We start from the raw sequence: 25,652 nt of genomic DNA, 5'->3' as shown, positions 1-25,652 counted from the left end.
TGTTGGAGTGAGAATCTCCACTCGAAGCAAGGGTGTGTGTCTTCTCAGGTCAGGAGCTGGAGCCCGTCTTCGTCTTCTCAGGTCAGGAGCTGGAGCCCGTCCTCACCAGAATCGTACCCTTGTTCTTCAGCTCCTGCCGTTATAATCGAACAAAATTCGAAAGTTCTGGTTATTTATAGGGTGACTTTCCGAATCTGAATGATTTCGAACTGCAGAAAAAGATGGTTTCGAGATTGGGAGTCCTGTCCTATGAGACCTTCCCCGATGCTCGGCGATCCTGGTAGCTAGATGGCGCTTAGTTTGACCAATATAGGATGCATTACAGCACCCACACTGAAATCGATACACCACCGAGGACTGCAGGGCATCCGGGACACGGTCTGTGAAATGGAGCAAAATAATAAACTCCCCTTTTTAGATATTTGCATAGAGAGAACAGAAGGAACTTTTACAACGTCAGTATACAGGAAACCTAAATATACAGGATTAACTACTAAATTTAACTCAAACGTTCCCCTCCAATATAAACGTAATTTAATTCTAACTCTGGTGACTAGGGCCTATAATTTATGCTCCTCATATTTTTCTCTACATAATGAGCTGCAGTTTCTGAGGAAAACCCTGTACCACAATGGATTCCCAACTAAATTTGTAGATAAGTATATTGGAATAAAGCTAACTAAATTAAGAACCAATACTTTGAAAAAAATTCACACGGTTGAGAAAGCTAAAGTTTATTTTTCAGTACAGTATTTAGGTCCTAAATCAAATTTTTTACGTAACAGGATAATCAAACTAATTCACGACTTTTATCCGCAGATATCGTTGAGGGTGGTATTTAAATCTCCCCAAATCCTGTCTCAGTGTTTTATGTTCAAAGACTGTGTCCCGGATGCCCTGCAGTCCTCGGTGGTGTATCGATTTCAGTGTGGGTGCTGTAATGCATCCTATATTGGTCAAACTAAGCGCCATCTAGCTACCAGGATCGCCGAGCATCGGGGAAGGTCTCATAGGACAGGACTCCCAATCTCGAAACCATCTTTTTCTGCAGTTCGAAATCATTCAGATTCGGAAAGTCATCCTATAAATAACCAGAACTTTTGAATTTTGTTAAAGGGACTTTTATGCATGGTCGCGGAGAGAGAAGACGTGTTTTCATCTACTCTCTCCTCTAGTTTTCAGGGCTGCCTCACCGGCATTAGTTTTTTTTTTTTTTTCACCCTTCTGGTGACCCTTAGGATTAGCTAGTACTAATTTTCCTCCCTACCCTTGCTAGAGATATAGTAAGTGTCTATATCTATTTACTAAGATTACCTTTGCTTACTCGCCCACGGAGGGACCCCCCACTGATCGCTCCGGGGTGTGATTTAACACGGTCGGGCCTCCCTGGAGTGGTTTGAGAGGGCAATCTTAGCCATAGGTGTGTGGTCCCCGGTTGTTTGTCCCTTGTTCGTTTCTCCTCCTCCTTCCCACTTCCCCCGTTAGGGGGAAGTGGTCCCTATGGCGGACAACCCTACTGCCTCCCCCCCCCTCAGGGGGGGAGGTAGTCCTGACCAACTCCCGACTGCTGCACGGACGGACAGCCCCCAGACTGAACGGCCCCAGACACGTACCCGCCTTGACATAAATGTAAATAATGCCGAGTTTGTACAGATTCATGCGGTTGGTTCCACTCCCCTGTCCAGCCTCAATCCCTTCATCATCAAGAAGGTGATTGATGGGTGTGCAGGTGAGGTGGAACAAGTTAAAAAACTTGCAAGTGGAGATCTCTTGGTAAAGACAATCAATTCTGCCCAGGTAAAGGACTTGCTGAAACTGAGGAAGTTCCACAGTTACGATGTCCAGACGACGATCCCCCACTCCATGAATTCCTGCAAGGGTGTTATCACCTGCAGGGATCTGGTGCCTATGGAAGAGGAAGAAATCGTACAGGAACTTGCTCAGCAAGATGTAATAGAGGCCACGTTTATTACAAGATTTTCGGAAGGTATAAGGACAAAGACCGCAACAGTTGTTTTGACTTTTGGAAAAGTATCTCTTCCAGCCAATGTGAAAGTTGGATACGAAATTTTCAATGTCAGACCATACATCCCGAACCCCTTCGTTGTGCAAAATGTCAGATATATGGACACCATGAAAAGGCTTGTCGGTCTTCTAACCTAGTATGTGGCAAGTGTTCGGCTGTAGGCCATTCTGCTGACCACTGTACATCAGAGAATGAATGTTGCTTTCACTGCCAGGGCGCTCACCCCACTTCCTCTCGGGTTTGTCCCAAGTGGAAGGAGGAGAAAGAGGTCTGCACAGTGAAGGCAACTGAGGGCATATCCTTTTACGATGCTAGGAAGAAGGTGAAGGAGTTGCATGCAACTCCCAAACCTAATGTCTCCTATGCATCGGCGGTTGTGTCCCGTCCTGTGATGTGCACAGTGGAGACACAGACTGACCTTACATTCGCTCCTCATGCCCCACGCCATACCTCTCAGCCTAAGCCTCCTGTACGTTCCAACTCTCTGACAGACATCCCAATTGCCACTTCATACTCTCAGGCTGCCGCTGCTCCTTCGCAGTCAGTGCGGTCAAAACAGAAGCCTGACAAGTCAGATAAAATTAACTTGACCACCCTCACCAAACAGTCACGTCCTCATGTCCTTCCCGCTCCTGGTCCAGTGAGGGAGAGAAAGAATAGCTCTTCCTCGGTGGATTCTGGGAGCCTTGTTATTGATGAGAATATGGAGATCTCCACGAGTAAGCACCGGGAAAGGTCCCCCGGTAGCCACTCGCCTGGTGGCGGGCGGCATAAAAAAACCAAACACACTGGCCCCCCTCGTAAATCTTAAACCGCCGCATTCACTATACTACAGTGGAATTGTAGAGGTATCGGGAATAAGTTACAAAATATAGCAATCTTGCTTTCTATACACAGGCCAGACGTTGTTTGTTTACAGGAGACTCGCCTGGAGGATCGTCCTGATCCTCCACAGTTCAAACACTACCACCCGTATAGAAGATATGAAGGTCACGGAGTTGCCATTTACACACACAAATCACACCCACAAACGGAAGTGATTCTAAATTCTACTCTGGAAGCTGTCGCGTGCAGAGTAAAATTTAATAACACGTATCTGTCTATTTGCTCTCTGTACTGTCCTCCACATGGCCCCATTGATAGTGATGCTTTAAATTCACTAGTGGAACATCTGCCTGGAAATAAGTTAGTGTTGGGCGATTTTAACGCCCATCACTATCAATGGGGTAGCTTGAGGATTGATGGTCGTGGGGAGCAAGTAGCCGACCTAATACTACAGTCCAACCTCTGTCTTCTGAACGATGGTAGAGCGACTCGTGTAGATGATCGTACTGGTAACTTTTCGGCCATTGACTTATCTTTGGCCTCCCTGGTATACATCAAGATCTCTCATGGGACCCCTACGACGACTCCTTGGGAAGTGATCATTTACCCATCTGTCTTTCTTATACACGCGACATCATTTCGGACCCTCCACCTCCAAAATTTAACTATAAGAAAGCAGATTGGGGATCCTTCTCAAGGATCGCCAATTTAGATATATCTGGGGAGACCATAGATGTTAAGGTCGAAAATATAACTACTTCCATATTACACGCAGCTGAGGCTGCTATTCCCAAGGCTTCTACAGTTCATGCGAAGCATAGAGCACATTGGTGGACTCCGGATTGCCGACAAGCTTTAAGAAAACGCAATAGGAGATACAGGATTTTTGATAGTCAGCCCACTGAGGAAAATTTTATTGCATACAAACAGGCACGGGCTGAGGCAAGGAGAATAATAAGAAGGGCTAAACGTGACTCCTGGCGGTCCTTTGTGTCCACGGTGACTCGTACAACACCATTACATAAAGTCTGGTCCACTATAAGATAATTAAATAATAAACGCCCATACTTCCCTGTCACAACCTTGCAGGTGAATAACACCACCTATGACGAGCCCGTGGACGTTGCTAACATCCTCGCCAGGAGTTTTTCTCATGTAAGTAGCTCAGCCAATTATGACCCGCGTTTCCAACATCATAAACGCACGGCTGAGCTACAGATATTAGACTTTGCCACAGAAGACGTAGACTCCCCGTACAACCAAGAGTTTACGCAAGATGAACTGTTCCTTGCCCTTAAATCCTGTAAAGACACCAGCCCTGGACCAGACACCATCACGTACGGTATGATCCAGCATCTTAATCAGGACAACCTGATTAAGATGTTAGCATTGTACAATGAGATTTGGGTGTCTCGAACGTTCCCAAACTCATGGCACTTTGCGCACGTCATACCGATACCCAAAGAGGCTGGTCGTCTTATGAATCCCACTTCATTTCGTCCTATTGTGTTGACTTCTTGTCTATGTAAGGTCATGGAACGTATGCTTAACAATAGGCTTCTTTTTGTTTTAGAGTCGAAGAATTTGTTAAATGATCAACAATGTGGCTTCCGTAAATACAGAAGTTCACTATATCATTTAATGAATTTGAAGCATTGTATTGCAGAGGCATTTGCCAATAAAGAATTCATGATAGGGGTGTTCTTGGACATCCATAAAGCCTATGACATGACCTGGCGACACGGTATACTAATGAAGCTCTATGCTTATGGTTTAAGAGGAAATTTGCCTGTTTTTATTTCAAATTTCTTAAGGGACAGAACTTTCTCTGTCAAATTGCCCCGTAACGTAACATCGGATATATTTATCCAGGAAAACGGGGTGCCACAGGGAAGTGTGCTTAGTCCTACTTTATTTAGTATTATGATCAATGATATTCTGTCATCAGCTCCCATCCCGAGGAATCTTAAATACTCGCTCTACGCTGACGATTGTGCAATATGGCACTCTTCCTGTAATGCACAATTTTCGGCTGGGCGGATTCAAGCAGCCCTTGACTCCATCCACCAATGGGCCTTGCAGTGGGGATTTAAGTTTTCCGTACGTAAGTGTGCCGCTGTAGTCTTCACTAATCGTAACGTACCTAATTTGTGCTTAACTTTGGATAATCAGGCGGTACCTTTTCAAAATTCTGTAAAATTTTTAGGAATACATTTTGATCGAAGAATGAATTTTAAATTTCACGTTAATACTTTGCTTGCTTGTTGTGATAAACCGTTAAATGTCCTCAAGTACCTAGCGGGTACTACCTGGGGTGCCGACAGAAAATCTTTATTAATGGTGTATAAGTCCCTTATTCCATCGAAGCTAGACTATGGCGCACAGGTGTATGGCTCGGCATCCGATGCCACGCTGAAAGGATTGGATGTGTTGCAGAATAAATGTTTGCGAATGTGTCTTGGAGCCGTCCGGTGTACCCGTGTGGCTCGTATGGAAGTGGAGGCGAATGTGCCTCCCCTCCGTATTCGCCGTGACCACCTGGCCTTGTCCTACGGCGTAAGGACATTTAGAAAAAGTAATATCGGCAATGTGGCCTGTACCCCCCTGCGTCAATACCCCCACCTTCTGCGGGGGGTGCGTCGGCCACTTGCCGTTCGCCTCCACTTACTGACTCAGGAGCTTGGTGTGGACCCCAGTGACTGTGACAAGTTGGTGTTAAAAAATATAGCGCCTTGGGAGCCACCTGCCTTTACTGTTGATGTTACATGCCTCCCAGCACCAAAGGCCAAGGCACCGGAGGCGGAGGTCCACCACTTGTTTCGTAACATCATCATTCGTCACTTGGGGTCCCACCACTTGTACACCGACGGCTCCAAGTCGAGTGAATGTGTGGGTGCAAGTGTGTGGTCGACTGAATGTGCCCTCAGGTATCGGTTGCCGACTCATACATCTGTGTTTACCTCAGAACTTTTTGCCATTGACAAAGCCATAGACTATGCTCTCAATTCTAGGCATGATTCATTTGTCATATTTTCAGATTCAAAGTCAGCCCTTCAGGCAATTGCATCTTGTACTACGGACTCTCACGAGATCCAGGGCCGCATCGTTAATAAGTTGCATTCATGCAACAAGTCGTTCACGCTGATCTGGGTGCCTGGTCATTGTCGTATCTACGGTAATGAGCAGGCTGACTTACTTGCAAAGTCGGCTGTAGAGCTCGAGGAGACTTGGGACGTTCCTCGTGATCTACGGTCGGGTCTCTCTCGGAAAGAAATCAATAAATCTTCTGTGGCAAGGTCAGTGGACCAGACTAAATATTCCAACCTGTAAGCCGTACCTGGGCGACTGGGATACCGCCAACCGCCCCAGTCGCCTGGAAGAAAAAGTGTTGGCACGATTACGGCTTAATGCCACCGTTGTAACACACATGAAACCTTATATGGAAAGACGCTTCCCACCGCACTGTGACATCTGTGATGCGGTGTTATCTATCAGTCATATCATCCTGCGCTGTCGGCGATTTATTCGTGAACGTGCTTCACTTATAAATTACTGCGGTGCAGCAGACGTCCCCTTCACCCTTTCCACCATCCTGGGTGATGGGGACATTGTTATGACTGATAAATTGATGGCTTTCTTGAGAGAGACCGGACTGATCAGAGTGATGTGACTTTTTTACTGTGTGGTTGTGGTTTTTATCAACAGTCAATATGTATATATTGTAATATTAATTAGGGTTGACAGTTGACATATTTGAAATATTTCCTCCTCCCACTGATCTATTTCTAATATAGATGTCCCTTACATTAAACCCCGTTCCTCGACTAACAGTCACCAGCTGATGAGTGCAAGTGTGCAATATAGAAAGGTATTGGGCACTTGCAGTCGATGGTGGTCTGCTGGCCGAGGTTCTTCACTTTTTGTACAAATTATGTAAATACATTATACCATCTTGCTTAAGTTATTCTAATTAGGGCCGACAGCTGACGTATATGGAAATGTTCCTGACTCGTCTGGTTCTCTTTCATATATTGATGTCCCCTATATTAGGTTGTGCCTTGACTGACAGTCACCAGGTGATGAGTGCAGGTATGTCATGTAGAAAGGCATTACATATCTGCAGTCGATGGTGTTCTGTTAGTCGAGGTATTTTTACCATTAGTGTAGGTCTAGCTATTTGTCTCTGTAGGATTTAGTATAGGTTAGCGATTTGTCTGTTAGGTGATTAGTTTTAGGGTCTTTACATTAGGTATTTTAGTTTATAAGTAATATAAGGTTAAAAAAAATAAATAAAAAAAAAAAATAATAAATAAAATTACAAAAAAATCAAAAAATTAAAATAATTATATATATATGTACGTGTGCATGAAAGTGTGTATGTTCATATGCATGGATGTGTGTATGTATGTATGTATGTATATATATATATGTTCATATATATATATGTATATATGTGTAAATATATATACATGTATATAATTGCCTTAATGACCAGGGGCTCCGGCCTCAATGGTCGATAGGAAAAAAAAAAAAAAAAAAAATGTTCACTGCACGAGATGACTTGACTAGACTTATAGCGGAGTCTCTACTAACGGCAGAGCTACGACCATCCCTTGGCTCACACGACTCCTCTACACAGTTGCTCTGTTTTTAGCTGGTAAATTGTTGTATTGTATATAATTTATTTCATATGACCTGCTCTGTTCCCTGTTATTTTATTCTATGGAAGATGAGAAAATTATATATTGGTTTATTTTCTAATTTTTGGGTGTTTTTATTTTTGTTTTAGGTCTGAAGATGGTTTGTGTTATAAAACCGAAACGTCACCAATAATAAATCATGTACATCATCACTCTGGTTTTGCTGGCCATCATTATATATATAAATATATATAAATATATATATATATATATATATATATATATATATATATATATATATATATATATATATATATATATATATATATATATATATATATATATATATATATATATATATATATATATATAAAATATATATATATATATAAATATATATATTAATATATATATATAAATATATATATTAATATATATATACTGTATATATATATATATAAATATAAATATATATAAATATATATATATATATATATATATATATATATATATATATATATATATATATATATATAAATATATATATATATATATATATATATATAAAAATATATATATATATATATATATATATATATATATATATATATATATAAATTTATAAATATGTAAATATAAATAAATCTATATATATATATATATATATATATATATATATATATATATATATATATATATATATATATATATATATATATATATATATATACATGAGTGTGACATAAAGCAGCTTTTTTCATTTATAATTATCGGCACTAATTCATAATAAAACTCTGCTAGGGAGAAAATAGTTGATATCTCTTCACAGTACCAATAATTCAACAGTGGTTTTATATAGTACTACAAAATATTACCTTCAATATTGCACGAGAACTACTTTGAAGAACTGTGTGAGCACAGTATTATTATTCAGAGTATTATGAACATGTGTTAATATATTTTTATTATTCATTCAACGAGTCTTTCCAATCTCTATCTAGCCCAGAACGCGATCGTAATATTTAAGCCGAATACCTCACAAGCATTAGGTGCTTCTTTAGTGTTTCAAACTTCAGTCCTAGTAAAAAAGGAGGGGCCATGCCATGATTTAAACCACATAATCATTAGCATAATTACATTCAGCTTTGGTGGGTCCGCTCTCTGGGACTTCATATTTGATTGCATTGTGTGTTTGTTTTTATTACCCTATGCTAATCTGTTTACACACTAAGCAGAAACCGTTCAAATGTCTGTATCTCGTGATAAACCAACTAAGTGCTAAACATCCACATCTTTGGTAAGCAAGGCTGATAATATCCTGTTCAGGTCAAGTCTCTTTTCCTATACTGATTCAACCCCATTTCACTGTGTTACACTCATCTAGTGTATAAAGATAATTTTTTTACAGAGTGTTCATATATTTTTAAACACTAAATTTGTTTCCCATATGCTAACTGCAGCCAGAAGCAGAGAGAGTTCCCACTAAATACATTTCTTGTTAAGAATCACTCACTTTCTAAATGTTGTTGGTCTCACCTTTTTTAGTATTCCATTCATATGCACACTGAATAGCTGCAGAGAAAGGATACTTATTTCAGTCCATCATTCAAGTCGAACCTATCACGCAACTCACCATCCACCCCCATGGCTGGTACTGCTCCATTATACATGTTGTGGAAGGCTTTGAGTCTCCCAATATACCTATGACCTATTCAGTCGAACAGCCCACCGGAATGTCACATATTCCTGTACGTGATTTTGATTCCCCTCATTTACCTCCTTTAATGATTCACACCAGATACGTACAAGCTGTATTACAGAATCTCTCAGCAGACAAAGCTACTGGTCCAAGTGAAATTCCTTCAATAGTACTTAAAAATTGCTCCTCAATGTTGGCTCCTGTATTGGCAAAATTTTTCCGCTTGAGCATTCGTACCTCAAGTTTTCAAGCCTCTTAGAAAGAAGCAAATATTCATCCTATTCCTAAAAAAGGGGCTACTTCTGATCCATCAAACTATAGACCAATTGCAATAACTTCCGTTCTCGGTAAAGCAATGTTCAACTGTAGACATTCTTTGCCTTCTTACCCATCAGATTAACAAAACAATAAACCAACACGGTGAAACACATAAATTAGCACTTGATATTTCAGAAGCATTTAACAGAGTACGGCACCGGGCCTTATTGTCTAAGATGTCACACTATGGCCTTGCGTCACTGGTTCCTCTAATTTCTTAGCTTCATAACAGAAAAATACGGGTCATGGTAGATGGAATTTATTCTCAGTTTCATTCCATAAATGCTGGCGTACCTCAGGGATCAGTTTTGGCGCCAACCCTATTTCTCATTCATATAAATGACATCCTATCTGTCATTCACAACCCAATACATTCTTATTCTGATGATTTGACCCTTCATAATTCTTTCACATTTAACACCTCCTTTACACAGTTTGATGTAAAATAAACATAGCAAATTCTCTGAACCAGGACCTTTCTGAAATTAATAAATGGGGACAAACAAATCTGGTCTCATTTAATGCTCAGAAAAGTGAATACATTGATTTCTCCAACAGAAAGAATCCCTCAGACTCTCACATAATTTTAAATGATGTCAGTATTCCCATATCCAATACAATTGATATCCTAGGTGTTACTCTAAACCCCAGCCTAAGCTGGACAGCTTATGTTAAATCCCTTCTTAAAAAGGCTTCTAAAAAATAGGGACTTATGTACAGAGTTCGTGAGTTCTTCACTGACGAGCAGATGGCCACAATATACAAGTCGTGCGTTCTTAGATCAAGTACTGTTCACCACTGTGGAGTGGATGTGGAGCGGTTGCTTTGAGGCAGTTGGACAAAATTCAAATTAAAGCCATTAGATTAATCAATAATCCTGCCATTACGCAGGACCTTTCTCCATTTTTAGTAAGTAGAGATGTTGCTTCTTTAGCATTATTTTATCGATATTTTTACCGTAAGTGCTCTGACGAACTGGCTTCAATTGTGCCTCCTCTTCACATTTTCTCCCGAAATACTCGGGCAGCTGGGACCGCCCATGAACTCACTCTCCCCCACAATGCAGAACCTTTGCTTATCAAAATTCATTTGTCCCCAGAACTACTACTTTCTGGAATTCACTTCCTGGGAGTTGTTTCCCACAAACATTTAATCCACATCAATTTAAATCCAGTTGTTATAAATATCTTATGAATGGAGGATGCCTTTAGGCACATGAACTTATTTTTTTCCTTTGTTTTTCCTTCCTCCATTCATTGTCTATATATATATATATATATATATATATATATATATATATATATATAAACACTCAAAGATACTTTTGCTGCAGCACACAAACTCAGCATTGCTTTGGGTGATCACACGTCTATCGTATATACTCCATGTCCAGTCCACAGTACTGCTAATGTAGTCTGTCATACATTTTCTCCCGATCCATAAATGCTGCAAACAGCTTGAAACCTTTCTTCATTTTTTTTTTTTTTGCCAGACAACGCATTAATAATTATATGATCAAGACATCTTCCATTCTTCTTTAATGTATCTCCATTTTACCATGCTATATCCTCTGTAACTGCCGTCACCCTCTCATTTAGTATTCAACCAGTGGCCTTTCTTACTATTGTATCTAGCTGACACAGTTTGGCTTTTGGACTTCTACTTTCACCATTTCCCAAACATAACAGTAATATTACGCTTAACGTCCAATCCCCAGACAGTCATCCTTACAATCATGCTACCAGTTTCCGTCACCACTTCTGCTATGCTCTACAAAGTAATTTTTCTCTCAGACCTTCCATTGTTGCCACAATCAAGGCTGAAAAATAATCTTTTTAATGTGAATGCCTTCTGTTTTACATTTAGAACCTAATACTAGCCAGGGACGTAGTGCGTATATATATTTAAGAGTGGAGGCTGGTGGGTAGCTTGCGATAGTAAAGAAACGCCATTTGCAATGGTGTGTAGAGGACTCTCTTTTTCATTTTTAAAGATTTTGCTCAGACATGCTTTAAAGTCACCATTAACCTAAAACGGTATGCCACCTATATTAGACAGGGGCCCGTCACCTACACTGTACTGCAGCAATTTCTTTCATTTTTAAAATGTGGTGCCCTCCACTTGAGTCAAAGTGTCCTTGGAGGAAATTGAATGAGTTTCATATTTTTTTTTTTTTTCAGTACTTCCCAGAGGAACTTGTGGTGTGAAATGACAGGTTTACAAGTCGCTGCACTACTAGGAGCCCTGTATATTTAAAAGGGCCACCATTCATCAGCCTTTGGGGAGAAGAGGGAAGTTGACAATCGTCACCTTCTCATTCACTTCACTCTCACAAACTCACACCTTTAAATCCACACCCAAACCCACCCTTATACCCACAAACTCACACACCTACCCACAAATATACTAACACACTTACCCACATCCAAACTCACCCCCACACCCACACTTACACTTATAGCCTACTCACGCATCCCACACAAACCAAATACTCTTACGTATGGAGATAGTTTTTCCCTAATATCATGATCTCTCCCATATTCAGTAATGAAGATTTGTTGTATTTGACAATAAGGAGATCTTTAAAAAAAAAAGTGATATTTTAAACCTGTGCCATAGTGTTATTTGCTTATTAGGAATGAAGGGGGGATAGGCTAATAAACTTATGGTCAGTTTCCTGTCGTGGGTAAGTTGTGCTTTAGCTGGAAGGACAAAGCAAATGGAAAGTACTGAATGATCCGATTTTTCTTGTTAAAATCAAACTCTAGTTATGAAAGGGAGTTGAATCAAAGTCCACGTCGTGGGTATGGTGGTGGCGGTGTATACGGGCAGGTGTACTCGAGCTGCGTGTCGTGCCCGGGTCAAAACATCAAATGCCTGGGTATTTTAATGTCCATCATTTTCCTACCCAACAATAGCCACACCGTCCTTGACCTTCCACCTTTTAACATGGCGGAAAATAACCTGAGTGGCAGGTTAAATGGCTCATTATTTACCAGACAATTGGGTCTTTGCATCTCCTTTTTTATGGAAGCGGCGGAATACAGTAGGACGTCCCGCCGATTATGAAAATTTGCATGGTCAAAGAAGCACACATTCCCGCCCTCGTTAAGCGTACTGGCAATGCAGGGCAGATACATGCAGAGAGATCAGATCGCACTTACGCCTGATACTGAACTCTCCTCATGTGGAAGAAGATAATACCATGCTGGGATGACAAGCTGAAAGACGAATGAAGAGACAGAAATAGCTATAAGTGGAGATTCAAGTGACCAAAGTGCATTAGTGTTACAAACGGTGCTACCATACTTGTAACTTATCTGGTGTGAACGATCCAGACATAGCAGAGAGAGAGAGAGAGAGAGAGATTAGGTTTCAATAATTATGTTGAAAGCCTCGTCACGTATGTAATGACGCAAATCGGTACTTTTGTTCGCATATACACATGTCAAACCATAATGGTGTGAAGAACAGATACAAATAACCAGCCAGACGACATTAGGATGTGTTGATTTACAAGGCCAAAGATATTCCAAAGGATGATTTACACCACCACTACGCCAATATTGGGATTTCTGTTTGGATATTTTGGACCGTCTTGGACCTTCTTGTGGCATAAAACTAGATATTAATGTATTCAAAGTGCCATAAACATCTTTAATGTATTTAATTTACTTGTTTCCGGACAGGTTATGCTGGTGGACTCAGTTTGCTGCCCCATTGTCCCTGGAATTGGCGGTCTGGATGCAACATGATTATCGCAGGTCGTCTTTATCAGTCTGATAGGTAAACTGTCTTACTGCAGTCGATAGGCATTAATCAAAGCCCAGTTCTTCTCCGTACACATATCAGCTGGAAGCATTTCGAGCGACAACGTTTTGCAAAATCTAAAGACATGTATGAAACTAAAATGAATGTTAATTTCTGTCAGTAACTCAGTCTCCACTCGTAAGGTTGTTGTCAGAATAAGATCAGATAAAGTGATGATGTCAAACACGGCAGTAATAAGGAAAGAGAATACTTAAAACTTGGTACACGAGACAGTCGATGGCATTCGTTAGTAATACGAAGCAGCTGGAGGAGAAACGTGAACAAACCCTCAGGCAGAACTACTCTCTCTCTTTACCTACTAGATGCAAATCTAAAATTAGCCTAATCATAAACTAGGTATACAGTTACTCGTCAGCTTCCCCCAAACCTAGCAAGTCATCTTACCTGGCTCCTCTCTTACCATCACACACTCGCACCACCACACACTATCACACTACCAAGCCACCGCTACCACAGTAACCACACCACCACATATTTCCACACACTACACCCTTCCTCACCCCCACTACCACACCACTATCCTCTCTCATCAATATATCTTGCCTTATCAGTATCTTCCCCTCTCCATCACTACTTCATTCAGCGTCTTATGAGACAGTATTTATGCGCCTCCCCGATTAATTCTTGCCGCTGCACTCCTTAACTACAGTTAGGTTTTCTTTATTCTTGATCCAGTAAGACAACTTCGTGTAACTTAAGAAAGGCCGCTCGCAGTTAGTCTCCAGTAACCGTTTCATGACGTTATGCCATCGCCAAGCAATTTTTAATAGCTCAGAGTCGCATTTTGAACTCAAGAAATTGATAGAGCCTTGATTAACCCGTATATTGCCTGGTAACTTGTCCCAAGGAAAAAGCCTTGTGACAGTACAAAGCACTCAGCACTAAGAGAGGGCAACACTCGCACCCTACGTTTGGTCTAAGGGCTGAACATTTGATTTTGTCCTGTTGGACTGACCGTCGACTAATTGTTCACAAAATTGGATTACTTCATTCCTGCCTGATCTTCAGTCCATCCACCAAGTATGGTCCAAATCGTGTCGAAACTACATGGGATGACCTTGTTCTATTACCGTGAACCTCTTGTTATCAAAATCTCATCTCTTCATCCTTAGCAGATCTTAAACCCTTCCACGATATTTAGTTTAAATAGAATAAAGACTGAGTTAGATGACCAAGTATTTCACCTTGCCCTGTGACCTTGGTTTTTGACCAATATTTCTAAATGTACAATTAGTTCATTCTTGCAATACTCTGATTTTTTTTTTAACAAGTTTGGTCTAAATCGGAAAAAATCTATGAACGACGTAGCTATGTGACCTGGAAATTTGACTTATTGTAATAAAAAACAACAGGTCATGCCTACGCGATCCCAGTCCATTTCACCAAGTTTGGTCTTAATCAGATAAAAACTGTTCAACTCGACCTCGGCATTTCACCTTATCCTTTGGCCGATTGTGCTTAAAATTAATACAGCTCCTTGGTTGCCTTAATCCCTTCAAAGTTTGATAGATCTAGAAAAAAAAATGTTAGACATTTTGCACACACAAATACACAGACGGGTCGAACTTTGACCTTGCCCTGCGTTCTTGATCTTAGGCTGATTGTTCTAAAAATCTAATTCATTTATTAAGGCCTTACTCTGAACCGTACCACTAAAATTGGTTTGGATCAGACTGACACTGTTTAAGTTTAACTCGTCGTATGACCCTTACCTCTGACCTATTGTTCTCAAAAGCAATAGGTAATCCCTTAGTGGATACAATACTAAACTCTTTCCTTAAGTTTCATAACATCAGAACAAAACACACACACACACACACACACACACACACACACACACACAGTAATAGTAAAATGTAATGAAAATGTGAGAGACGTATATAATATGAAGAAAAATGACAAATGAATGATTTTTAAATATAATTATATAAAGTTGCCTATGCGTTTAAATCACAAGAAACGAGAGGATAATAAAAAAAAAAAAAAAACTGGAGGGCCCAATCGAATTAAAAACACTTCGCACTGTATCTGCGTTCGAAATCGAAATGAATATGTGTCTGTACTGAAGTAGCTGTTTTAGTGTATGATGGTTTTCTGCCCGCCTTTGGTGGTTAGCTGTCTGTGTGTGAACTATAAATTCATGTTCAAGTTCTTAATAAAAAAAAAAAACATGAATGTATCTCGAGACACCTGCCCAGGTACCATTAATTTTCAGGTCAACTGGCATTGAAATAAACACGTAAGTCCATGACAACTAACGTTGGTAAGAAGAACGGAAACAAAGAAACGCGCGCACGCACGCACGCACGCACGCACGCACGCACACACACACACACACACACACACACACACACACACACACACACACACACACACACACACACACACACACACACACACACACACACACACACACACACACGCACATTCTCCCATCGAGGTGTACAGAGGGCACCTTTACTTTCGCCTTTTTGCTTTATCTTTCTTCTGTATAGTCCTCGTCCCCCTCTCCCGAGGTCTTCAGTTCCGCTTGTCTCACTTTATCTTTACTCGCTCAACTTTGGATTTCTTTCACATGCACAGAAACTTGCTCACTCGCCCCTTCACTCACACCGAATCAACTTCCTTTTCATCCTTTCAGTCCCGGTTGTCAATATATCTATTTTCCTCTTCCTTGCCCAAGACGATTTTATTATGCACAAGGAAACGTTCTTAGGACTAAGTTTTAAATATATATATATTTTTTTGTTACATTTCTTCCTCTTGTGTTTGTGCCTTTTCCTCGTCTATTTTCTCCTCTTCCGTTGTACCCAGTCGTGACTTTCCGATTCTCCCTCTTCCGCAACTTTTATTTTTCGGTCTTTCCCTTTTCTTACGTCTACAACTTTCACCTTAATCCTTTCCATCATTATTGTTACATTGTTTATCCGTAACATGGATTCATATTTCAACTGTGTATCGTTTCACCACTACTGGCGTGATCCCATCTGTAGCATATTCCTATCTGCGTTCACTTGTATTACCAGAGCATTTTTCGGTGCATTTCTTCCTCCATGCGTGTTCTCTCATTTTCCTCTATCACTTCCCCTTACTTTTCTCCTTCCCTACACATCTCTCGTGCCCTCCAAGCCAGTCTCCTTTGCTCCTAGCATCTCCTCTCTACTTGATTTTATTTATTATTTATTTATTTATTTATTTATTATTTTTCTCTACCTCAATAGTCTTTTGTTTACACAAAACTATGGGTGTATTGCAAAGACACTATAGGTTAAAGATAATAAGATGTAACGCTCTCTCTCCCCCCCCTCTCTCTTTCTCTTTCTCTAAATATATACACAGATAGCTACAGATACAGATATTTATGGATATGAATGTAGATAGATACAGATACAGATATATATGTATATGAATATAGATAGATAGATAGATGTAAAAGAACAAATGGAGATCTCTGAAATTAGGTTTATATATTTATGTACTTTCTAATGTACCCAACGTTGGATATGAAATAGAGGGTCAATTACGGTGGCTTAGTAGGCCTCATATGGTAACAGATGGCGCAGCATCTTCATATGTCATCACATGGATTTTAATAACCTCAGATCTCATTCAAGCCTCGTGTGGGCGTATTAGCAGAGGTGTTTTTGAGACATGTCAATGGTAAATGTAGACAGTCCTTAAGACTGTAATAACGAATTTTATTTCAAAACCATTCCCTACCCTAACCTGAGAAGGAGGTGTCTGGGAAAGAGGAAGGTGTAAGCAAGACAGGCGAGATACAGTTCTACTAGCTGGGATAGATATATTGTAAATGAAGAAGAGATAATGGGAGAGAGGAATACGTGAGAGAGGTAAAGTGAGGGAGGGAGGAATGGGAGGTTACAGGAAAAGAATTAGAATGAAACAAAGGTGGAGAGGACAGGTAAAGGGAAGGAGAGGTAAGAACAATGCAGGAGTGTAGAAAGAGATGAAAAACTAAGGGTGAGATGATAGGGATCAGTAGGAGGAGAGAAGGGTAAGAGAGGAGAGGTAGAGAGAGGAAAAGGCGAAAAATCTGGGGAGGAGAAGAAGGAAGGAGGGATGAAGAGGAGGAGGCTTGTGGAATGAAAGTTCGAGAGGGATTCATGAAAAAGGAGAAGAAAAGAGAGGAAAGCATGAGCTAGGAGAAGTAACTAGAGGAAGGGAGCAAAAACAAAAGAAGTTGGCAATACGATGGTGCCATATTTTAAAGGTGTTAACTCGCACACCAGTTTATTCGACTTAGAAGTAGAGAAACAAATGAGAGGAGGGTATATATATATATATATATATATATATATATATATATATATATATATGTGTGTGTGTGTGTGTGTGTGTGTGTGTGTGTGTGTATACGATATATATAGATCTATATCTAATATACTATAGCAGTAGCCGTGTGTGTGTGTGTGTGTGTGTGTGTGTGTGTGTGTGTGTGTGTTTTGGGCAGCCGAAACTACACATTCAAATCGCACCAAAAATTGGCACAGAAATCGCAGAAAATTCACTGATGTGAAAAAACTTGGTCCCATCACGATTGAAAAACTTTTACTATATTTAATGAGCGATCACATTTTGACCAAAATATGCCACTCCCGGCGCCCAGCATAGGATCTCCGGAGAATTTTTTGCTCACAGGTTCAACTAAAGTATTTCGGACTTGCGTTCGGATAACTTGGGTTCCATTTCCGAAGCTGCAAATACGCGATCAATTGGTTAGCTGCAAAAAATCCAAGTGACAACGTTAGACTAGAACAGCACATAAACGGACCATCATGGACCCTTCAATGTCGCCTTGACGGCCGATAGTGACAACGTTAGACTAGAACAACATATAAACGCGAGAGCCCTCCGCAGGAGCAACTGCAAGGGGCCCGAAGGGCCCACGAGCACTTGTCTATATCTCTATCTATCTATCTATCTATCTATCTATCTATCTATCTATATATATATATATATATATATATATATATATATATATATATATATATATATATATATATATACAGTAGATAGATAGATATGGAAGACTTCAGGTACTGACATCGTGCGTGAAATCTCAGTCTCAGTATGAATAATTTGCCCTTTCCTTTGGTCTTGTCTTTGAAGGATGGTACAATAAAAGTAAAAAAAAAAGGGGGGTGGGGGGATAGAAAATAAAAGGAGAACAGTACAGAGCAAGGAAAGAGAGAGAGGAAGGAGGAAAATGGTCTAAGGAAAATTTAAGGAAGACAGAAAAATTAAAGGGGAAGTCATTGAAGGATGGTAAGAAATACTTTAATGAAAAAGAAAGGAAAAACAATGCAAAAACGATGACAGAGTTATGTGAACAGAGTTTAAGAATTGATGTTCCTATCTTTGTTCTCACATGAGTAGGGTGTTACAGTAATAACACGGAAGAGAAAAAAAGAAAGACGAGGGAAAGTGGGAGTAAATTCTGCAAGAGGGAGAAAAATAACTCAAGAAAGAATAGAAGAAAAAGATAGGAGAAAGTATAGGGTAACATGAGAATAGTTTTAATACTGATTCCTATTAGGTGTCTCTTCCTTTGGTTCTATCTGGAAGGGATATAGAGGGTACTGACATTTAACTCACATAATATTCTAAACCCATCCCACCCCTTCCAAGTTTTCTTTCGGTCCATGAAATTTATAATTCCCAGTAATTTTATACGGCCGGTTTCTATCCTTGTCAAGAAAGGTAATTTAGCCAAAGAAAATATAGATCACTACCACTCATGTCGTCTACCTTATGCGAGAGAAACTTACTCTGAGCAAAATCATCTGGCAATTCCAAGAGGGTAATAGACAAACTGCCGTCACAGTGATTGGATTTATCCCCTTCATCCCACGAGCTTCATCACCCGGGGTTAATCAGATCATAACATATTAAGGAAATCATCGCTGTAAAGCATAGTTAAACTTTTCTCAGTGATTCTAAATGTTCTACCTTGCATGCTGTGCCATCATTCGGCACTTTAATCCAGTTACCCCTTGACGATTTTATTCAGCTGAAGAATAGTCTTTCCCTTTAAAACTGCCAAAAATAATCTTCATTAACTCCTTTATTGCCTTGCATCTTGCACTGTGCAGACAATAATTGTTTGGTAGGCGAGCCTAAATAAAGCGAATGGTGCCATGCACAACAAACCTCGCCCGAACACTCAAGGTCAAAGGTCATGGTGCCAAATGAAAATCCACATGAAACTCCTCTATCTTGATAACAGTAAATATCTATCTTCCATCAGTTTCGAATTATAGCCCCCTGAATATCCGTGACCTTGAGTTTCATTTTTCAAGATCAGTTAAAGTCAGTGGTCATGGTACCAATTAAAAGGCCATATGGGACTTCCTATGTATTTATAATAGTAAACATCTATCTGCAACCAGTTTCTAGTTATAGCTCCCTGAATATTCGTGACCTTGAGGTTGACATTTCAAGTTCACTGAAGGTCAAAGGTCTTGGTGCCAAATGAAAGCCCATTTGAGAGTTCCTGTATGTTGATAATAGTAAATATCTCTATCTTCAACCGGTTTCAAGTTACAGCTCTTTGAAAATCCGAGACCTTGATTTAGACCATTCATATTCATTCGATTACCTCCAAAATTTTGTCACTTCCTTTTGGAACCAGTGCCCACATATCTTGAAAGTTTCATTGAATTTCATTCAGCCGTTTTACCATAATATTGCTAATAAGGAAACAAACAAACGACCAAAAACAATACCTCTCCGGACCCCGTCTCGGACCTGGTAAAAATCGTACTGAAGAGAATAAGTAGCTTTGGAAAAAAATCATAGGATAAACGGGTTAAATGATGTGTTGACCTGCATCATATTCACTGTACGATTGCTCTCTCTCTCTCTCTCTCTCTCTCTCTATTACTCGATGACGTAGTTTCAAAATTTTCTTGTTACTGCTACGTGATTTTATCGAGCAAGGCAGACTCACTGAGTAGGGGTGGTTAGATTTAGCGTTCACTCACCTCCTTGCAATAAGACTCACTCTAAACCTAAATAATTATGGTTCAGTCGTTTGGCAGGAGGAAAGATAAAAAAAAAAAAAAAAAGACGTCGCTGGATTCAGCTGAATTATAACACACCGGCAAGTTTACGATGCTACATTCCTAGCTCCGCGTGGGTGAGTCGTTGTCACACTGGTTAGCACATCCAGCTCGCAACTGGAAAAACTAGACTTCGATTCTTGGGTCTGTTAGACTAGGGAGTGCAGCTAGCTTATCTCATGTCCCTAATCATTCAGAAGTATAATTAGGGACCAGTATATAATACTGATTGTTGTGAGTCGTTTCGGGCAAAGTCCGGGACCTGCCAAAAACTCATAACATTACTGAGGCTAGTGTAACTTAACCTTTCAGCCCGATGACGTATTGTCTGCTTTATTTTTTATCTTTAGACGACTTTCTTTAGCTTTGAAGAGACTTTCTGAACTGGAGAAGATAGATACAACCTTCATAAATGCCGTCAATACAAAGGACCTTTCCTAAGTTGAATAAAATGGCCAAGTGGCACCAAGAATAAAATGCGACATTACGTCATCGAACTGTAGGATTTAATGGCATAAAAATTTCACCTTCCTCTTCCCAGTTTTTGTATCACTAGGTCATTCAGTATTTGCCAGTTCTCTACCACTGATTTTTTCATTCGCTTGTTCTGGTGACGCCCTTCTTTATCTTCTTGATGCCAGGGATAGGAAATATGAAGCAGAGTAGGAGAGACTTCGTATAGTAAATGGGATAAAGTAGCCTTTATTGAGCGCATTCAGTTTAAACAATATCTTACTGTCCATCTATCTATCTGTTTATCCATCCGACCATCCATCCATCTCCCTACATGTGTCTGTGTATCTGTCTCTCTAGACACCATCAACTCGGCGGGGATGGTCACAAACAAATCCCTCCATGTCACCTACCCTCCACCATCAGTCTCCCCCCCTCCCTTTCGCTGTATCCCTCCACTTCATCCTCGGTCTCCCCTCACCCTCGTCTCCGGACGCAACTGTTCCCCCAGATATACTCTCACACTCTGTCTTTGCTGCGATTAGTTGAGGTTTATTACATAAATAAACCCAAACAGGGAGGAATGACTGGTTCTTTAGTCTTAACCACTTCAGTACGGTGGAGTTTTTTTGTAGTTTGTTTTTATTGTTACCAGTGTATTTGGCTTATATTTGGAGAACCTCCTAGAAGAGGAGTTAATGAAAGCTATATACCTAACTGCTCATGTTTGGAAAGTCCCCTTTGATCCATTAAAAAAAAAAAAAAAGTCACCGCACTGCTAGGGTTAAATTTCTCAGCAGGCCTGTCTCAGTTTCTTATGCTCCTGATGGGGCAAAACTCTTCTATATGGTCTATCCTGAAGTGATTAAAAATGCACTGTTGGTGGGCAACATGAAGTAACCAGAAAACATTCAGATAGCGCTAATGCCAACGCCAATAAAATTTAATATTTACTACTGTAACTCATCTTTCTTACCTAAGGAATACTTAACCTCATAGTCAATTAAACAATTATGCGGTTATATTCTGCCCTGTTACACAATCTCAGAGAGAAAATACTCCGTCAGCACCAATAAAATTATTTATTTCTGTATCAGTAACCGAATCCATCTCAAATTCGAAACACCTCTTCCTTGATCCGTTGCCCACCTATCCACCAAATTTCAATGATATCCATTAATCATTTTTAAAATATCTTTTGCACAAACAAACAGACGCGGATGAATACATAATCTCCATCCAGCTTCTTTTTCGGAAAATATACTGGACGTCATTGCACTGAAAGGCACAGAGGAGATAATTTCTGACACTTCACTGTAAGAGACAAAATCGCCTGGCAGCAGCACGAATCATATATCAAAAGGTGTCATCGTGGAGAGGGGATTCAGTGCAGTGCAGGTTAAATACTCTAGCCATTGCGGTCATAAGAACGTAGTTATAGACGGTTTCACAATGAATGAGTTCCTACTCTCTCTCTCTGTCTCTCTCTCTCTCTCTCTCTCTCTAAAAATAGAGGACTCTGATGGAGTTAAATAAGGTCTACCTCACATGTGTGATACAGCATATCTTATTAAGTCTTTCTACCTCTCCCTGCACCCCTCTCACTATATGGACTTCATTTTTATGTTGTGCATATTACTTCCAGATTATTTTATTCAAACTTTGAGAGACGATGTTTTTCCGGAGGCATTTGTCGACAACCCTCACTAACACACTGGGTAGCTGAGTGTTCTAAACAGGCAGAATTGTCCGGTCGCAGCAAGAATCAAATACTGGCCTCGTGACGACGTTCTCTAGTTAAATTGGTTCGTACTTCCTGAGTCGGAGATGTGTGACCGAGCATATGTAGAGATGTGGGGAAAGATGGAAGAAGGGAGCAAGGGAGGGAATGAAGGCACGAGGTAGTTGTGGTAGTGGTGATGGTAAAGAGGAAGGTAAGGAGAGAACGAGGCCAGAAGGTATTTATGGTATGGTTGGTGTTAGTGATGTGGAGAGAGTGAAGGAGGGAATGAGGGCACGAGGTAGTAGTGGTGATGGTAAGAGGAAAGGGAAGGAAAAATTGAGGGCAGGAGGTAGCGGTGGTGGTGAGAGGGAGTGAGGGAAGTGCTGAGGGTATGGTGGTGGTGACGGGGGGTCGAGAGGTAAGTAATGGGTGGAATGGGTGAAGAGAAGTGTGTGGGACGAAATATAATGATGTTGGCTGATGAGGTAGGGCAGTGTTGATGGTGAGATCGTACAATATTTCTAATAAAAGTTTAATGCAAGGGGGTGGGCGCAGAAAAATGGTGAGGTGTGTGAAGAGGAATGGGAAGGTGGTTGGTGAGACAGGACCGGCAGTAGGCTACATTCTGTAAAAGTATGCGTTGTTGGTGCCTCAGTTTGGTCATAATGCTGGTTTATAACAAAGTCTTCTCAACAAACAACAAGAGTAGGGACAATAACAAGAAGGCAATAACATCTTTCTATTTTCCTGACTTATTACAAGGTAAGTAATTAATACAATTAGATAATACATTTAATAACTGACATGCATAAACGGGAAGGTGCAATATGCAAAATAAACTGGTAAGAAACAGAATCTGTTAGAAATTATATTAACCCACTAGCTCCCAGCGTTCCTGTGTGAGGGACTGTGCTGAAAGGGCACTAAGTGTACTGCCCTCCGCCTATCGGCTCCTAGTCGCGAGGCTCATAGGTCCCTACCCGGGGTCCCCTTCTTTATGAACTTTTGAAAATGCCCAGTTCCGTCCTATACAGAGGATACTGGGCGCAAATGGGATAAGCCAAAGAGAATAAGACCCTTTACGCCCTTTGTTCTCTGTGTTGTATTGTTGCAGGCTTATTGGCTTTCTTACCCTCTTCCTAAGCCATTTAGTTGGAATATTACGGCTACATATTTGCTGTCTGACAACCCTATTAGCCTGTTAGAAATTGAAACTATTTCCTTCTTGTCTCCACCAGACGATACTGTTCTTACATACATGGAAAACCAATTTTTCTTGGCACCAAGCCAAAGGAGAAAACACAACGAATACTAATACACTCTCTGACTCAGTTATTTACGAAGGAAGACTAGGTTTTGAGTTTTATAGAACGCATCTTTTCGACGCCAAAATTATCATAGACAGGTAGGAACACGACAAATTTGGTTGCAAGAACACACATATAGTATACCATTTCACTGAAATAATACAGAGTCCTACATATGATGGTTATGATTTAATAATGGAACCAAACAAAAGGGGAGAAATCACGATTAATATCGTTCTACTCTCATTATTCCATAATTTTCATGGAAACTTGAACATATGTGACAAATATTACTTATGTTCCGATCTCTCAACACAGTTAACACATACATGAAAAATAATAAATATATATGGAACAAGGCAGATATGCTGTTCTCTCCATGCCCAAATCTACCAAGCAAGGTGGATAAGGGTTGGATATGATACGTTGCAGTCGTCCAGAAAGTATTGGCTCCCGTTGTGCTGTATAGTTTATAACATGGGGAGACAGAACTGAAAATATTGCACTATATACCCTCGTAAATATTACATTAATTTTCATATCGTCTCTTATTAACCTATTCACAACGATGATCTGTACAATCTATTGTCACTACTTCCAGATTATTATTTTTTTTTTTGTGATAGTTTTTTTTTTTTTTTTTTTTTTTTTTTTAACAGAAGGGGTCATCCCGTCTCTGTCTGAGATCTTTAACTGAGCAAAACTGTCTCACAACAACAGTACTAGAATACATGCGACATATTCGGACCGATGGGACAAGATTGTGACATAATCCTGAAAATGCTGTTTTCCTGATGAGCTAGACACACCACAGAACCTGGGAATCTATATCCTGTTTCCTTGATTGTATTGTCCATTTGCGTGATGGTAAACTGAATATAAGGGGAACGAGAACTCTCTCTCTCTCTCTCTCTCTCTCTCTCTCTCTACAATATATATATATATATATATATATATATATATATATATATATAGAGAGAGAGAGAGAGAGAGAGAGAGATTATATATATATATATATATATATATATATATATAGAGAGAGAGAGAGAGAGAGAGAGAGAGAGAGAGAGAGAGAGAGAGATTATATATATATATATATATATATATATATATATATATATATATATATATATATATATATATATATATATATATATATATATATTGTTACGGAACAGAGAAAGATAATATACACTTTAAGTGAGAATACTAAAAATCACTACTGTCCCGTAAAGTTCCAGGTTCAAAACAAAAGAGTTAGATAAAATTACAAGTTAAAGTTTAATGCTCAAACTAACAACAAAACATTCAGGACTCATTAGGATAATGTAATGGCAAAAAACAGGTTAAATATATGGTTACCTGCAATAGCCTCTATTAACACGAAATTAGCAAGAGTAAATTTACCTAAATCAGCCCTGATAAAATGAAAATACACTGGGTAATGCTCAGTTAATGCAAGATAAATTATTACAGATACAAAATATTATTAATGATGGCTGACAACAAGAACCCTTACATAAATTACAAAAACCTTACTAGGCCTAAGAATTAACCTTATGCTACACAGTACAAGAAAAAATGCAACAACAGTTATACTCAAATTACACACAGCTGCTAGATGGTTGGAGACTTCCTGAGAACTCACAATAATAATAAACTGTACAGGGGAGGACAGAGATGTGAACAAAATGAGGAGTAGATCTAAGTGGCAATGATGCAGAGACTGAGCTCATTATATAGGGGCC

The sequence above is a fragment of the Coenobita brevimanus genome, chromosome 80 (genome assembly GCF_032717465.1).
Source record: "Coenobita brevimanus isolate Jiangsu-jjx chromosome 80, ASM3271746v2, whole genome shotgun sequence".
NCBI classification, from domain to species: domain Eukaryota; kingdom Metazoa; phylum Arthropoda; class Malacostraca; order Decapoda; family Coenobitidae; genus Coenobita; species Coenobita brevimanus.
This window is presented reverse-complemented; position numbering follows the sequence as displayed.